Consider the following 12,638-nt stretch of genomic DNA (forward strand, 5'->3'; position numbering starts at 1 on the left):
CTCCAGTGCCCATTGCAGATGCCAGGGCAACCAGCCTAGACTCCCAAAGCCTGAATCTGCAATTAGGCTGCTGATGGCATTGGGGACAGCAGCATTACTTAAGCAACAGCATATTCTTAGAGTGCTAATGGCTGCCTTGCTTTGGGGGAGAACAGCAGGTGCTGAGGATTCAGGCCCCCAAGCTGGGTCTGTGTGGAAGATGTGCACTGTTCTTGGCCAGTATGCATTGAGCATGCAGTACACGTGCAGCCTGGGCTTCCTCTAACCTCTCATTTTGCATAACACTTTTTGTTTTCATTATGCCTAAATTTGGCCTGCCCAGAGAGTGTGATTAAAATGAAAACCTTATTCTAATAGAGCTCAGGAAATGGAAGAAGAAATCTAAAAATAGGCTAAGGAAAGGAGAAAACAAGAAAACCTCAAATAATATAATGACCAAGTTGGTTGAAACACATACTTGCAGTCACTTCTCTCAGAGGCACAAAACAGCAGAGGCATCCACACAGGTGTTTGTATAATCCAGGTCACATCAAAACTCCTCGTCTATTTTACAAATTCAAAACCCCTAGAAAAAATGGAAGCAAACAGTAATAGGAGATAATAAAGAGAATAATAAGGCTGCCTCCCTGCCTCGCACAGAGGTGTCTGGTGAACCAAGAAGGTATCTGTAATGTGCTTTGTTCTCTGCAGAAAAATGCTGAATGGCAAGAGATACAATACCGTCGCTATGCTACAAAAGCCCAACAAGGGCAGACCATACACAATTTAGAATTCACTCTTTGCTTTGTTTCTAATCAGGTAACCCCATCTGAAGGGCTCATCTCAAACACAGAGGGCGTCCATCCTCTAATCCCTCAAACTAAGTGAAGTTCTCCAGATGGATATTCTAGAATTCTCTTCAGCACCCATCAAGAGACTATTTTCTCTATATTTTTTGTTTAACTTTTAATTGTTGTTGTTTAGTCTAGTGCTACATCCCACCCACCGCCGGCCTTTAGCAACACCTAGGAGATGCAATGAATGAATGAATGAATGAATGAATGAATGAATGAATGAATGAGAGTACTTCAGGAAGTCACAAATTACTTGGGCTTGTGTTTCCAAGCCAGTAAATGGTAGAGAAGAATTTGGGTAGATGGTCTCCATTTCATTTATTTTTCTGTAACAAAATATACAGTAGAAATGTGGTTTGAGAAGATTTAGTCCCTCATAATAGCTAGGGGAGGCATGGCAGAGGAGATGGCTGGCAGGAATGTGTAGCTTGGAAGTTTTATATCTCAGCAGTTTTGGAAGCAGACAGCTTATCCAGTAGGGGAGTCAGCCTATATTCCTCAATCAGCACCCCTAGATCCTACATCAGACAGCTAGGCACCATGTGCAAAAGGTCAAGCCTCTAAAGACAGCCCCACCAGCTGAGCACTGTATGTAAATATCCTAGTCTATGGGGGACATTTCACAAGCAAATTCTAATGTTCTCTAATTGCCCTTTCTGTTTGTCCTCCCTACCAGAACAGTGTGTCTGTCTATCTAGCAGACAAATGTCAAAGACATGGCCCAGCTTTGATACCCAGAGTTTCAGAGAAGAAAAAGCCATCGGGAAATACATCATCCTGTAGTTGTGTTGTTTGTTCAGCTATAGCCTTGTCCCCTAATCACACCCACACATTGTGATTTACAATTTGTCCTAGTTAAAAGTGATACCCGGGAAATGCTGAGCTGTCCAGTTGAAGCAGGGAAATTATTGAAGTTATTAAGATTAGAATGTGGGTCATCTGCTCCAGGGTGATAGACCTCCTCTTTTATCGGAACCTTGAACTCCCACGGGACTGGAGTAGAGCCATGAGTGGCAATGTCATAATGTGGTTGGATATGCATGTGTTAGACTCACATCTCTGGCCCCACTCCTTACCAAACTGTATGACCTTGAGCAAGTTGCTAAGTAACCTCCCCATGCTCCGGTGTTGTCCCCTATGAAAAAGGACTGATTGTTTTTCAGCTTTCTAGGATGTGAGAATGTAATGAGTTAATACATATAAAGTACTTAAGACAGGGCCCAAAGTGTGCGCTCAATAAATGTCAGCCCTTTATTACTCTCCCGCTTTCTTTCTCTTGCATATTCCTATTTCCTAAGTCTGTGCCTTTATTCATGAGCTTCCACAAGCCCCTCACAGATCATAGATCACAGCTTGTCAGGTGGGGAGGAGCCGTATAGATAATTGAATCCAACCCCCTAATTTTACAGATGAAAAGTCAGAGGCACAGAGAGGCACATTCAGTTGCTCAAGGTCGCAGAGCTAGCTTGATGCAGACCTGATCACAAACCCAAGGGGCTCAACCTTGTAGCCTGGCCTCTCCCCCCAGCACTGGGCAGCTTCCATCTGAGGAAATTAGAACTGTCAGTTTCAGTATCATTACTCTGGTACTTGCTCTCTAATCAAAGCTTTTTTATGAGGGTGTAGCTAGTGATTCTTTTAGGATAGCTTTTCACAAATAAACTTTCATCTCCCTTGCTGGCTATGTTGCTTTGTACATAGTAGGCAATCATTGATGGTAATAACAGTGGTTTGTGTTATATGAATAAAATCTTCCCATTTCATTAATTCATGAGGCAGCAATTGTTTCATCACTTAGACAAGAGACCAGAGTTTTAAAGAGTTTTCCAGAGCAACACAGCCAACAGAGGAAAATCTGTCTGCAAATGCTCCAGCTAGTCCCACTTGCTTGAATGAATGAATACGCCTGTTAGTGACTAGTTCATGAGGATTTGTCTTATTCACTGAACCAGAGGCTTGGTCCATGTGTTAAGAATTATTTTTATTGTTGTTGGAATTAGATTTCTGTAGTTCAGGCTTGCCTGGACCTTGTGATCCTCCTGCCTTAGCCTTCTGAGTGCTGGGATTGTGGGCATGTGCCAGCATACACAACAAGAACTCTATAGTCTCAGGGTCTACAGTAATCACAACAGATTCACAATATTTACTTGTTGCAGAAGTTATCCACAGTTTTCCCTGGCTGCCTCCGACCCCAAGGACACAGTTTCCATCTACACACACACAGATGCCATTGGCCATGTACCCTCACACACTTGCTTCCCAGGCTGCTTCTCTTTCTTCCTTGTACAATGTAGCTAAAGCTATATTTGCTTCCTTTGAAATTCTTGATGATGCTTTGAGAACGGCCTGGGAAAGTAAGCAGTATGGATGCTTTAAACTGGGCTGTCACAGCTGAGAGAAAGTGTGGATGGGGGCTGTCTTGGGGCAGATGTTTCAGGATTACATCAGGAAGCAAAGGTTGGAGGGGATGTGGACAGGAAGTGGGAGGAGGCAACAGACTAACCTATTCCTGTTCCCTATTTTCTTAATCTTTAATTGCATCCTATTTCATGAATTAATGATATCATTGCCGCCTTAATGTAATTCATTAAAGCAGTTGGTTTCAGACAATCCTATGTGGTCTCTTCTGTGAAACTCATAAGAAAGATCTTTGTAACAGCAGAAGGCTTCCAGGGAAGAAAGGGCTGGGGAGAGTCAGAGCCCCAGCCACCTTCTCAGTGGCAATCAACTCAACCTTCAAGACCTTCAATTATGCGTATTTACTTTTAAATAAACTAGGAAGGTTAGTGACTGTAAAGAAATGCCAGCTACAACATTAAATCTTATTCACATCTTAATTCCTGTCTTCACAACCCTGCCATTTGGCTACTGTCATTCCAGTCAGACAGAGAAGAAAACAGAGGCTAAGATAGAATACACAACCAATATCTCAGTTATTTAACTGCAGAGGCAGTGCTGAAACCCATAGCTGCAGGGGGAATATCTAGGGTCCTAGACTCAGCTTATGGACCAGTCTAGATTTTTATGATTCTCTACTAGCAGCCTTCAACAGGACAGGAACTGGGCCAGGTCCATTTACTTGTTTTGGATTAGAACAGAGTTCCTCAACATTGGGCATGCTGTGATTTTGAGGCATAGCTCCCACACTCCTGCCACTAATGTCTCCAGAATGGTGAGCTTCCCAGTTCCTAAGTACCTTTAAGGGCATTTAATTGCATGTGGCTTTTACAGCCATCCTACAGTATAGGAATCAGCTTCTTTTCAGATGAGGAAACGGAGGCCCAGAGAAGTTTAGTAACTTGCTGAAGTTCACAAAGCTAATCGACCAGACCCACAATTTAGGCACAGATGGGGAGGTGGTACATGGATGAAGAGTGGGCGTAGTCCAACCTCCTAAGGGGTGCTACTAGAGCAGTCTAAAATCATTGCTCCACCATCTACAGTGCACTGTGACATGGGAAAGTCATTCAACCTTACTGAGTCTCAAAGCCTTGCCCATGAAATGGGCAACAGTAATAGTCACTCTAACCCATTTTGTGTAACTATCTTAGTGTGGCCATAGAGTTAGTATGCATAGAATACTTGGGGTAATGCCTGACACTCACTGATGTGTTAGTTGTTATCATTTTTCTTCTCAGAGCCCTTAGCCCAGTGTTTCTCGGGACCCCTTGGGGAGTTGAATGGCCTTTTCATAGGGGTTGCATATCAGAAATCCTGCATATCAGATATTTACATTATGATTCATAACAGTAGAAAAATTACATTTATAAAGTAGCAATGAAAATAACTTTATGGTTGGGGTGTTCACCACAGCGTGAGGAACTGCATTAAAGAGTCACAGCATTAGGAAGGTTGAGAAGCACTGCTTAAGCCCACATTTTTGCTCCTGGGGAGCTCAGAAACACATCTCTACATTGTTTGTACCATTGTGGGAGAAATGTACCCTGCGTTCTGCACAGAGGTCGAAAGGGAGCATTTCTGCTGTTACTAAGCTATCATCATAACCTTCTTAAAGGTTCTTTCAGCCATGGACTTAGTAGGGTTTAAGCCACTAACTTTCTATTAGTTGTGGATGTGAACGGAAGCTTTCCCACAAAGCTGCCTGCGGGACAGTGTGGAGGGATATTGGCTATGCAATTATGGATTAAAGGGATTCACAAGGAGGAGATGCTTATTTGCATGAGAGACTTGGAGCAGGTGTGTCAGCTGTCTAGAATGGTCTGGAATACAAGCCACAATTGCTACAGAGGAACAGGATTTGTACAGGGGCAGGAGTCCCTTCATTTTTTAGGAAACATATATGCAGAATCCTGTAGGTTCTGGTAGATGTATTTTATGGTTTTTTTTCCATCTTGATAATGAATGCAGTAAACTCCCTTGGGAGGACATTGTCTCCTTGCTGTGGGTATGGTAAGAATATGTATTCAGCCTTGAGCCCTGGCAGGGTTATTTCCTTAACCCTCTTTCCTTCCTCCACCCACTTCCTAATCCCTCTTAAGATTCTGTCTTCAGAGCACAGGGATTAGAGCCCGTCACTTCTGCTGCACCATTTGTGAGAACTCCATGGTTATATGGAAATGGATGATTGGTATTTTCACCTGAATGTAAGAAAGAACACATTGACTAGAGGAGACAGAATCTAGAAGAGACATTGGTGTATTGCCTTTGATTTCTGGCATAGGATAGTCCTTAGTAGTTTCTCATTAAATACTGGCTGGTTTCTTACCTGACAGGGGAGATACCATGATGGAGAAAGGTGGTTTTCCCAGGGAAGGCTCATACATTGCATTCTGTGTGTGCAGACACCTTTGATTTTTTTTCACCCAGTAGTAGTAGTTTCCCTGAAAAATAGAAGCAATTAAAAAATGTTTCAAACACTGGATGGTGGTATGAATATGCAGTACTTGATCAAAATCATCTGTGTTGAACAGGGTGATCTCTATCACCTCTTCTGTGGAGTTCCATGGTAGCTATTTTATTGAGCAATGTTACCCATGGTGATTCAATGCAGATCACCCTCTTAGAGAAAATGCTTTACTACACTGCATATAAGAGTCTGGCTGAAGGGTTCCACAAGAAAGACCAGGTCAACCAGCTCTTCTTTTAAGGACATTTGCAGTCCTGCCAAGGAACAGAGACTTGCATGTGATATGATGTGTCACCCTCCGCTGTAACTCCAAGTCTGTCTTTTCCAGCTAATTGTGGGTTCCTTAGGGCCACAGATGTATCTCACTCATCTGTGCTTCCCTACCCTTGCACAGAACATTATCTTCTTCAAGTAGCCGGTGTTTTTAGTTCTTACCTCCATAACATATAAAGGCACTCATCAGGTCTTTGCCAGAATGGTCTGCCTCGTTGTCAGCACAGTGCTGCTGCCTTGTTGACCTGTTGACCTTGAAGTCAGTCCTGGTCCAGGAAGAGTTGTTTCCTTCTTTCTTCATGCCATCACTTTTCTTGGTAGAGGCTTTGAATTATAGAGGAAGTTGAACAAGGAGATTGTTGAATAAACAGGACTGGTGTTCTATAGTCATTTACTAGATGACAGACCCCAGGAAAATGGCATGGATCTGTTGTGCATTTCTTCACTACAAGATTTTAGTCAGATCCTCTCTTAAAGTGTATGTGTATGCACACAAGATCGTGACTACAGCTCCAGTGTGCAGTCCAGCCTTCTATGTGCTGTGTTATGTATATGGAACCAAGGCAGGAGATGTTATGGGAGGAAGATCAGCCTAAGATGGAGGTATCTGTGAAATAGCCAAGGGGTAGAGGTCACCCAATTGATGCCATTTTTTCCGATTCATGTGGCACTGTCAACCAGCCTATGACAGAAATAAGTTAGGGATTCTTCATGTTTCACAGGGCTACTGGTTTCTGGAGCCAAGCCCTACTTTGATATTGCTAATACATTCATGTGTGCTTAGAAAGGCAGATGGCGTAGAATCTGAAGAGCCATTGTTTAATTGCAGGAATATATATGGAAGGAATATGCAAAATACCTAGGGTGAGTGGTACATAGAAGCTACTTAGCAGTTCTTAGTAGCCTCATGCTTCCCCCTCACACCCCAGAGTGGTGTATAAGCTTTAGCTCAAGAACCAGCTGTGTTCACATCTTGGCAACTCAACTTAAAAGTTCAGTGGCTTTTTATTAGCAGCTAAAAATGGGCAGTAATAGGACTGTTTACACCAGAGAAATTGACAAGTGCTACAAATCAGAGCCAGCCTGCCCTAGCTTTTGCTCCACCCTCCAGACGTGGCTCTTGAGGGTTTATCATCACAAATCTGTTCTCCCCCACCCACAGACTTCCACTGTATGCACTTTGCTTTGTTTGTGTCATGTTGACAGGCCCAGCACAGTGACCCGCATGCAGGAGATCTGGGTGAGTATAGATTGGTTGAAGGACTGCATGTAGGTTCCAATAGCATTCTGAGTCTCATGCCCTCTCCATGCAGGCACTTGCTTCTCTCCCAGTGAGTACGAGGAAGCACGACGGATTTGATTTACCGCCTTCTAGAAACAGGGATTTACTTTGTCATCTTTCATATTTGCCTGTGTATTTTAGCCCTCCAGTCCTCCTTACCCTCGTATTTTCTCCATTTTCCCCAGGCTTGTACTCCATTTATATTATAAGATTACTCCATTAGCATCACAGAGTCTGGGGACATTTGAATGTGGAGGGACTTAGACATCAACTAGTACCCTGGAAGGCATATTGATTTTTTTCTCTTGGGCCAGAGTGAGCAGAGTGAGTACACTGAAAGAGGCGGTCCTGTGCTGTGAATCTGTATCTACATTTGAGCTTTGTGGGAATAAGAGAGAGGTTTTATTATTTATTGTCTGCCAAGGGCATAGGCTTCAAGAGTAAGGATTGGCTTTGTATATTCTGTGTACTTTCCATGGCCTGGAATTCAGTCTATCTTATGGTGTTGTGGAAATTACTTTAACTATGTAAAGGAGAGTTGCATTTGTTTATGCTGCAGAATATAACTTTAACTATGTAAAGATGTATTACATTTGTTGCTGCCTTTGTTAACCATATAAATATGTGTTACATTTGTTTATGCTGATTTTTTTAATTATGTAAATAAGTGTTGCATTTGTTTCACCATGCCTGCTTAAGGCACCTGATTGGTCTAATAAAAAGCCGAATGGCCAATAGCTAGGCAGGAGAGGGATTGAGGGATAGGCAGGGCTGGCAGACAGAGATAATAGTAGGAGGAGGAATTTAGGCTCAAGAGAGGAAAAAAAGGAAGAGAACAAGAGACAGAGGGACACATCCAGGGCCAGAAGCCAGGCAGCCACCAGCCAGACACAGAATAGAGATTCGAAAAGAAAGGTAAAAAGCCCTGAGGCAAAATATAGAGAAAGAGAAACAGATTAAAATAAGAGTTAATCTATGCTGAGCATTCATAACTATTAAGTCTCCCTGTCATGATTTGGGGGCTGGCTGGTGGCCCCAAAGAAAAAGCCTGGGACACCTGTGATTCTGAAGGACTCCATGACTTCTCAAGAGTCATACAATTTCTAAGCCAATAAGATAGAATTTGAATACAATCTGACCACAATGTCTTCATCTCTGCAATATTTGTGCTGCCCTGAGGAAACACCTACCATGGACATTAACATATGCTAGAACCAGGAACAGAGATGATGAGGGAATATAGATGCTTTGACTCAACCTACTCTCAGCTTTACCAGATATCCTTGATGTCATGATGCTTCTTCTATACCTTGGATTCCCCTCCTTGTATGGAATCAGTGTGTGCTAGGTGAACAGGACACTTCTGATATAATGCAGCTAGTTCTCACATCACACCCTGCCAGAGAATCACATGCCAGAAAGCCTGAAGGCTCTGTCTGTGCATGACTATCAGAACCAGGGAGCATCCTGTGGGAGGAACTATTAAATTTGGACTAATCCTTTTCTCCCCAGTAACAAATCAACCTCATGTGATCTACTGTAGGTGCTACTTTGAAATATGTCCCCAGTTGGTAATTTTCCTGTTTATGGGAGGGATTTTGACTTCTTCCCACTAAGTTCCAAAGGAGGAATCTAAATGTCGCCTCCTTATTTCTCCACTTTCTCCCTAACAGTCATCCCTTCCTTTTAATTCAGGCACAAGTGTCCCCCTTCAGATGTGCCAGGTAGTCACAGAAGATTTGAAGGATTTGGAATACTGTGTTCATGTGATAGATCTTCTCAAGCCTCTTCACTCTAGATCATGTGGTAGTCACCTTGAATTGCCACAGGAAATACTACAGATAGAGCATCTTAAACAAGAAAAAAATATTTTCTCATGATTGCGGAAACTCGGGGTTCATAGTCCATATACCACCAGAGTGGTTTCTGGTGTGGTCTTCCTGTTTTTAGATGGCCATTTTCACAGTGTCCTCATTTGTCATTCCTCTGGAAGATAACACATGGGTAGAGGAGAGAGAGGAAGAGGAAAAGGAAAAGATAGAGAGAAAGAGAGAGAGAGAGTGAGAGAGAGAGTTGGTTGGTTTTTACTTTTATTCTTAGCTCTTTTCCACCACCAAGCTCCCAAATAAATACATGGAGACTCGTTTTTTTTTTTTCCCCCTTAGGAATGCCCATCCTTAACTTGGCTTATTTCTTGCCAACTCTTCTTAAATTATTACATCTGTCTTTTGCCTTTGGGCTTTTACCTTTCTATATATCTTTCTTTACTTCTTACAGCTTGCTGTGTAGCTGTAGCTGGGTGGCTGGCCCTTGGAGTCCTCCTCTCCTTATCCCTTCACTCCCTGATCTCTCTTCCCAGATTTCTCCTCTCATTTATTCTCTCTGCCTGCCAGTCCCACTTATCCTTTCTCCTGCCTAGCTATTGGCTGTTTAGCTCTTTATTAGAACAATCAGGTGTTTCAGACAGGCAAAGTAACACAGCTTCACAGAGTTAAACAAATGCAACATAAAAGAATGCAACACATCTTTGCATCACTAAACAAATGTTCTGCAGCATAAACAAATGTAAAACACCTTCAACTAATATTCCATAACAGAGAAATCTTTCTGTTCTTACAATGTCCAAAGTCATAACCTCATTTCATCGTATTTATTTCCTTCAATATAGACACAATGAGGGGTAGGGCTTGCACCCATGGGTTTGGTGGCAAACCATAATAGACCTGTAATGTAAGGCTCAGAAGGTGGTCAGGGTAGGCTTTGTGATTGCAGTTGTATTAGCATGGGATCTGGGCCTCTGATAGTTACCCAAGATTACCCAAGATTACCATGCTGGTGAGTGTTGAAGCTGGAAGAAAACTGAGTTTTCAGCTTCTGCCTCATTGTTTCCCACGGTTCCCAGCTCAAGTTTAACCAAACCAAAACAAAACAATGTCCCCACTGATCTTTTCCCTGCCTTATATTGTTGATAGCATTGAACAAGATGATTTCATGTCCATTGTCTCTTAATGACACTTCAAAAGTGGAAAAACAACACAATGCAAGGTACTCTTGTATTACCACTCAACAGTACATCTTTGGTCACTAAGAAGTATTTGGAGGTGACTTTCTACCAACATATGATCAATTCTTCCATGGACATCAGCCGTTTGACCTTTAATTCAGTTCAGTTCTGACACTATCTGCTAAGAAACAGTAGGTAGTGTGCTTAAACCCACAGGATTGTCCTAAGGCAGACACCTCTCACAAACAGAAGGTTGACAAACACTAGTGTCATTGTGACCAACTGGCTGTAAATCAGGGTTCCCACTACTCTCTCCTTGGGTTTGACTCATACATTTGGGTGTCTCACAGGATTCAGAGAAACACATTACTTATATCAGCTGTTTGTTATAAGGATTTTGCAAAAGACACTGGTGAAGAAAGGGGAAAATGAGGCGTAGAATTTCATGCTTGACTGGGCTACTTTCTAGAAACCTCCCAGGAGCTCTCTGAGCCTTTTAGAGATTTTATAGTGGCTTTATTACACAGACAAGACTGATTAAATCATTGGCCATTGATGTCTGATTCAACACCAGCCCCTGAAGAGCTTAACAAGCCCATGGATTTCCTACTCCTGACTTACTCATTATAGCTGAATGCAATGAGCAGAAGGTCCCAACCGTCTAATCATGCTTGGTCTTTCCTGTGATGAGACTCATCCCAAAGCCTCCTAGGAGCTGCCAGCTCAAATAATTCATTAATATCAAAAATATACTACCACTTTGAAGATTTCAAAGATTTAGGAGTTTATTCCAAGAAACAGGAAAAAGACAAAGCATATATTCCACAGCATCAAAGCCATCTCAAATATTCTACAAAAGAAAATACTTTGCTATCAATAATATCATGATTCTTCTTGTTAAATGTTACAATGTTCTTTGAATGGGTCTTGAACAGACATCTACAAGATATAGTATGTATTACCTATACTTCTGACAAACTGGCTATAAATTGGGGTTCCTCCTACTCTCCTTGGATTTGACTTGTATACTTGAATTCCTCATAGAATCAACTTTTTCAGTTGGCATACAAAATAGTAGGTTTCATTATGGTATTTTCAAACATAGATATCATTGTTCTTTGCTCATATTCATCCTGCCACCCCTTGCATCATTCTTCCTATGATCCTGCTAGCCTTCTTTCTCTACTGCCCCAAGTAGATCTCTTTCTGCCTATATCTATGAATAGATCTATGTATATATAGTATGTGTATGGGTGTGTATCTCAGCGAGTGTGTGTGTGCATATACAGGTGGTTGTGAGCTGCCTGGTGTGGGTGCTGGGAACTGGATTTAAAGCCTCTTCAATAATGTACATGTTCTTAGCTACTGAGACATCTCTCCAATCCCATGTATTTGTAACCATATATAAAGCTGGATTTGCAGATGAGAGAAAATAAAAAATGATGTCTTTCTTTCTTACCCCTGTGTTTCTCTGTTGTATCCCCTTTAAGCCCTTGCCCTTAGTTCCCTAAGGAAAAATCTACCCCAAATACCACCATACTGATAACACTACTATTCTTTGTGTTGTTTTAAATCTGTATATATTTATTAGATCCCTTTGTGATTAATAAATTGGGTTAGGAAATGCATAGGCATGTTGAGTTCTTTATCTTTGTGACCTAGGAAAAGTCCAAAATCATGGAAAGTATGACACCTAAACTGGTTATAGGCCAGACTGATCCTTTTCCTGTGACTGGGGCCTGTCTAGCAGGTGCCTTGGTATTCTCTTCACAAAACAGCTGGCCAAGGTTAGTTTCTGTGTGCAATCTCCTGGCTTTACACATGTCTGTGGGAATTCATCATTGTTTGAATTCTGGACAGAGCAGAAGGCACCACGAGGTCCTTACCCCGCCCCTGCACACACACATATGTAGGTAGGAAGTGGGCTTCACTGGGGACTTCTGATACTCTGCCAAGTGTTTGGCACCAGTGGAAGAGACTGTTATAGACCAACATGACAGTCAAGTACATCAAGAAGAAGCCCCATCCTGCTGTCAAACCAAGTCCTCACAGAGAAGTAGACTATAAACAGAGTCGGGCAAAAATAAAATCCACATCTAGCTCTGACATCTAGTCCTTCATTCTTTCACATTCTCCTTTGTCACATAATTTTTAAATGAGTTGCAGCTTTGCTACTTGGTCTTTGGGTGACATTCTAGAAGCCTCTTAACTGATTTCTAACTCAGTATAATAGTCTCTAATAGTTGTCAAAAAAATCAACAGCTCTCACCTTGAAGGGAATAAGATGGTTTATTCTGGAACCAAATATGAGTGATCTTGGTCTGGAAACAGATGTAGATAACCTTAGCTACTATATCCTAACATGTTAATAATTTAATG

General features: G+C 42.0%; 1 protein-coding gene and 1 pseudogene across 1 annotated transcript in view; both read left to right on the forward strand.

Annotated features, from left to right (window-relative positions):
- The window catches only part of Alk (ALK receptor tyrosine kinase), a 688,619-nt gene that overhangs the window by 100,592 nt on the left and 575,389 nt on the right, over window positions 1-12,638 (forward strand). The window lies entirely within an intron of this gene.
- On the forward strand, window positions 5,552-5,689 carry LOC113830802 (annotated as a pseudogene).

The sequence above is a fragment of the Cricetulus griseus genome, chromosome 7 (assembly GCF_003668045.3).
Source record: "Cricetulus griseus strain 17A/GY chromosome 7, alternate assembly CriGri-PICRH-1.0, whole genome shotgun sequence".
Taxonomy (NCBI): Eukaryota; Metazoa; Chordata; class Mammalia; order Rodentia; family Cricetidae; genus Cricetulus; species Cricetulus griseus.